Genomic DNA, 6,000 nt, shown 5'->3' on the forward strand with positions numbered 1-6,000 from the left:
CAGGACAGAACCACTCCCTGCAGTCAGGGTTGTTCCGGCAAAATCATTGTAAGCCTTCAATTGTACAATCCTGTCCAGCTACTTCTTCTGAGTGCTATTTCACTGCAGTAAGAGCCCAGGAACAAACACTTCCTATCGGTTGTGTAACCTAGCAGAGCCCCAAAATGAAAGGTGCTTTGTAAAGGGTGGAGAGGCTCAAACCCAGAGAGAGCTCCTTGCCAGCCACATGTGAACGTCTGCCTACTCCAGTGGGATTAAACCTAGGTGAAGGGGAATTCCTTCCGGATGAGACTGGCTGAGCCAGGATGGAGCTAAGCACGCACTTCTGCCTGTGGCCAGGCTATAGGGCTCTGCCGTAACCTCACCACTGAAGGTGACATTACACAAGGATGTGCCATAGGTACATTTCTGCCATAGCAAAGGCAGTGACACCTCCATGCCCTTACAACAGGGTGGCCACTGCATCCATGCAGGCAAGGCTGGACTGCCTCCCACAAAGGGAGTCCCTTGTATCATCACCCTCATCACAGTGATGATCATGTATCATGGAGCTCCATCATAGAATCACAGAATCATAGAATGGTTAGGGTTGGAAGGGACCTCAAGATCATCTAGTTCCACCCCCCCCCGCCATGGGCAGGGACACCTCACACTAAACCATCCCACCCAAGGCTCTGTCCAGCCTGGCCTTGAACACTGCCAGGGATGGAGCATCATCATCATGGTGATTATCATCCCCTGGCAGCAGGAGTGGGGTGGGGAGCGGTGGAGCCAAGCCATTTGGCACCCTGCCATTCCTGGCTAGTTCCACATGTGTGCACATACACAGACTGCCAGGAAGCCCCTTCTCCTCCTCTCCTTTCTCTCTTAGCCTCTAGTATCCAGCTTTGAGGGCCCAGCACCATGGCCCTCACTCACTTGTCACTAACAAAGACCCTGGGGGCTCTTCTGGGGAGTAGAAATGTGGAGAGAGAAAGAGCTCACTCCACCAAACCACAGCGAAGCAAAGAAACAGCTACACAAAGCTGGTCACTAGAAGATCTTGGGAAACCCAGGTCCAGTTTTCTTATTTACTACCTGCGAAAATGGGAGCACCCTTCAGCCTGCTCCAGGCTTGAGTGAAGCTGTGCTCCCAGTAAAGGGGTGATGCCTGGTGCCATCAATGTGCAGTCAAAGGTAGCGCCCTGCTTTACCACACAGTGTTATCACGCTCTGCCTTCACGTTTCAGACTCATGTGAGACATCTGCAGAATGAGGAGTGAGGGTAGCTTATTTTGGGGAGAAATTTCTTCCATTTTCCCTCACCTGCTTGGCTAATACTGGAGCATGTTGGCATTTCACATTCCCACAGCCATCCTGCATATACGGCTTGTCCTTACAGGGTCCTTCTGTCTGATCACATTTCCCAGATCTCTTTCTTTCTAATCCAAAATTACACCTGGAGAGTAAATTATTTCTTCTGCCACATAAAAATATTTTTTAATTAAAAAAAAAAAAGGAGGCTTTTTTTATATTTTGGAAAATGGAGGTTTTTGGAAGTAAGGATGGAGACAAAAAAACAGCTAGAAAACAAATGCGGGGGGGAGGCAGTGTGCAGGTTTGCACAGAGAGCTTCACTGAAACTGGAAAATGGGGTGGTTCTCATGAAAAGTTGTAATTTTAACAAATATGACACTTTTATAATGATAAAATCATTAAGTAAAATGTGCTAGCCATGTGTACCCCCGATTCCCTTCTTCTATGACGATCTGGTACCTTTCTTCCATTCCTCTTTGGAATAGCAGTATGTTCTTATTCATGTTCTCCCTTTCTGAAAAAGAAATTAAGCAGAACAATATTCATAATTCTGTTAAAAAACATATATGTGTTTTCGATCCCATTTGCGCATAGCGTTTTTGTAAGGCCAGCCATAAATCAATCTCTGTTGCTGCATTTCTTCTTTGCAGTGAAGTGGTAAAACGTGGAGTGCTCTGTAACTAGAAATGTAATTGTGTAGACATAAAAATCATCTCCATAACCATCCTACGGATACTTATCTCAAGATGTGCCTCTGTGTCCTTCAGAACAGTAAGTGCAGCAGCTGAGAATGAGACAGGGGGAGCTTCAATGTTGCGACTCATTTATTTCCAGCAGATGTAATGCACTTCAGAGAAACCACGGTGGTCGTAACACAAAGGACCCTCTCATGCACTGGCGAAGGTTTAAAGCCATTCAAATAAAATACAAACCATATTTTTAAAGCTGTTCAGGCATTTTCCAACTTCTTATGGAAGGCACAGGCACCAACGGCTGCAGTGGTGTTATTCTCGCTGATGTCCAGTAACTCTTCCGAAAAAATAAAAAGCCCGTGCTGTCAGGCTGCGTCTTCCATAGCAATAAGGAAAATCAACCCAGGCTGGGCAAACATATTTTTGTGGTGCTGTGATTGTAGTATTGATGTTAGGTAATTCAGTTGGGATGTTAAACATTTTTTGCTTGTGGAGTAGTAGCACCTTCTTCACTCTTGCAGCAAGAGTGTTTTATGTGATACCAAAATGTAAACAGCATAATGTGCAGGGTAGAGTTGAACATCAGGAGTCCAGAGGTGTTTGCTAAAGGAGGACCAGCCTGTGCCAGAGCCGAAGGAAAGGGCCAGACCTAGAGGGAAGGTGATGGTGAGGCAGAGCAGGTGGGGAAGGAGGAGCTTGCAGAGCTTGTAGTGAAGTGTTGTGTCTGGGGGGGTTTCAGCCAGTTGAGGAGCTGGGTGTGATTTTTACAGGGGGGCTACAACACAGATGGAGTCTCTTTTCCAGCAGAACTATATGGTTTATAAATGACTTCAAACCCATAGATAAAAGATGCATGAGACACGCAAAGTGTGTCACACATACTATATTTCTGACAGATAACCGGTATAGCTAGAGTCAAAGGATCAGATGCCAAGTAAAGGAGACTGTAAATCAGAATCATAGATGCCAAGTAAAGGCGAGACTATAAATCAGAGTCATAGAATCATAGGATCATAGAATAGTTAGGGTTGGAAAGGACCTTAAGCTCACCTAGTTCCAACCCCTTGCCATGAGCAGGTTTGCCTCACACTAATCCATGTCACCCAAGGCTTTATCCAACCTGGCGTTGAACACTGTCAGGGATGGAGCACTCACAACCTCCCTGGGCAACCCATTCCAGTGCCTCACCACCCTAACAGGAAAGAACTTCTTCCTTATAATTAAAAAAATATAAAGGACTTCATCCTTTAGGAGCATGATGAGTGTCTTTTCATGGGTATCTGTTGAGAAATGCCGGCTGTTGCTTATACAGTGCTGCCTGTGTTTGTCATGAGCAAAAGAGATTTTCAAAGGCTGCTGGACTCCTTTGGAACATCACTGCTTTAAGTGTCCTCCAATAACAATGAAAACTGTCACACAGCATGGAAAAAAATCCCTGGATTAGGTATTATTCTTCACTAGAAAGCTATACTGTAGTTTAAATTAGCAAGGTGCTTCATAACCCTTATTTAAAATGTGTTTGCACTGACATCCTGAGAAAAGAGTTTATTTAATTGCACTGTCAGTGCCGATACTTTCAGCTAAAACCATTTGGAGTTAGACCTTTTAATTGAAAGTGACAATTTAAATTGCTGCAATAGCTGCATAAATGGTGCTTAAAGTCATTATTAACCTGATGCTACAGTTGGCTCCAGACCAGTTTATTAAAGCGAAAGAAAGGTGGAGGGAGTAGGGGAAGAGGAAATTAAGTGGTGAATCATTAATTCCTTTGGTACTCGCTGTAACAACAATAGCTGTGATGAACGTATTTGCCTGTATGGTGGAGACAACGTATAATCCCATCCTCGCTTTGCATTAATGAACATCCCTTGCTCGGGAATCAGCAGCGCTGATTTGAGCTTGCTTTCCCATGGGATGGTGTTTGCTCTCCTTCCTCACTGCCATGGCCCACATGGGTTTGTCCTGCTCCTGGGGGCTCGGCAGGGCACCAGGTACACTGAGCCTGAGCAAGAGCTCTGGGATAAGGCTCCCTTCATTGAAATTTGCAGCCGACACCAAGCTGGGTGGGAGTGTTGGTCTGCTGGAGGGTAGGAAGGCTCTGCAGGGGGATATGGGCAGACCTTTAAGATCATCAAGTCCAACCGTTACCCCAGGACTGCCAAGCCCGTGTCACTGAGGGCCTCATCTACATGGTTTCTGAGCACTTCAGGGATGGTGGTTCTGCCACTGCCCTGGGCAGCCTGTTCCAGTGCCTGAGCACCCTCCCTCATATCCAGTCTAAACCTGCCCTGGTGCAGCTTGAGGCCGTTACCTGTTGTCCTGTCACTTGTTACTTGGGAAAAGAGACCAGCCACCTCCTCACTCCATCCTCCTTTCAGGCAGTTGTAGACAGTGATAAGGTCCCCCTGGAGCCTTCTCTAGTCTAAAAACCTCCAATTCCCTCAACTGTTCCTCACAAGAGTTGTGCTCCAGACCCTTCCATGGCCCCAGACAGAAATGCTCCCAGCAGTGAGAGCCTCTCAGGTCAGGAGCATCACAAGCTTCCTGAATACACATCAGCCAGGAGAGCTGTCCCAGGAGGTAACAGGACTCCTACAGGTTCCTACCGCTGATCCCACAAACAGAATCACTGCTTTAAGGCTCGCAAGCCTCTCAGCGCTAAGGAGCTATGCACCAACAGGGCTGATAGGGCTTTGGATACAAGAATTTACTAATGCTGTGGTGGGGAAGAAACACCTGCCTGCAGGGAAGCAACAAGCTTGGCCTGGCAAAGGGGGCACCGTGCAGCTCAGGGGTTGAAATGGTGTCCCCGGTACTGCAGGGGTGAGCCCAGGGGCAGTCCTGAGCATCCAAACCATACAAAACCCACTGAGATGACTAAAGGATGAACATGGTGCCCTCAGCATTGACCCTTTTCCTCTACAGATCCTCTTCTAGTGATCCAGATGATGGTTAATGTAGGCAGAGGCTTCAGGGCTCAGTTGTATGTTACCTACCGTTTGCAATACAGCTTGGGGTATGTTTTTCCAACAAATATAAATAGGTAGTTTAGATTTCTTTTAAGTAAGACCCGTGACTTACTAAACAGACATCACTTGCCAAATACTTTTACCTCTCAAGCACCGATGTATTTCAGGGGTAGGTGTATGTCCCGAGGCACATCTTACTTCCTCCCACCTGTATTTATTTGAGCAGAGATGGTAAATCAAGTCCTCCTCCCTGAGAAGCCGGGGATGGTCCTTCAGGTACAGTATCACCACCCTGGCTTGCTGGTGTGTCTTTGCAAGGTGTATGTCGTACTGTAGAAAGTTCTGTCGTGTGGCAATACAGGGATATGCTAGGGTTTGATTTTTCCTGCACCTGTGTTAGGTTTATTGTGATCCTGGCCAACTGTCCAGTGAAGTGACAGCTTTGGATGCCACTGCAAAGGAGCTCAGGGGGTCTGGTCAAGTGTTGGAATTGCTCCAACTGCCCATGGAGAGTTCGCACTGCTCCTCGGCAGAGGCTTCCTAGCAAAAAGCACATGTTGAAAGCCTAGCAAGTAAGGAAACTAAAGAATTTTCTTAATAGGTCCACGACAGACAGGCAAAATGGCATTAATGATACCAAAATTACATTAAAAAATATAGTATATAACTATACTATAAAGTGTACATTAATTTTCTTAAGTTTCAAGTGCGTAAAGCTCTCTGCTTCTGCAAGTCATTTGACCTGCTGTAACATCCCAGCTCCTGTACCTGTGTGTGCTTGTTATCCTTTCAAATGGATACAATCCTGACATTCCTTGTTTTCCTGAGCTGTGTCAGACAAAACACGTCCCAGTCTGTTAAAGCTAACTTTACAGCACAATCCTTAACAAACCCCTTGATTCATGGCGACGTAAGGGAAAAATCAGGTCCGTGTCATCACCTTTCTTGCTCGTCATAAAAGTGTCTTTTGAAATGTATTTGTTTCGAAGAACTCACCTTGTCCATTGGATGCAAGCAGGAAACACTTGGTTCCTCAAAACAAA

Source organism: Lathamus discolor, chromosome 4 (genome assembly GCF_037157495.1).
Source record: "Lathamus discolor isolate bLatDis1 chromosome 4, bLatDis1.hap1, whole genome shotgun sequence".
NCBI lineage: Eukaryota > Metazoa > Chordata > Aves > Psittaciformes > Psittacidae > Lathamus > Lathamus discolor.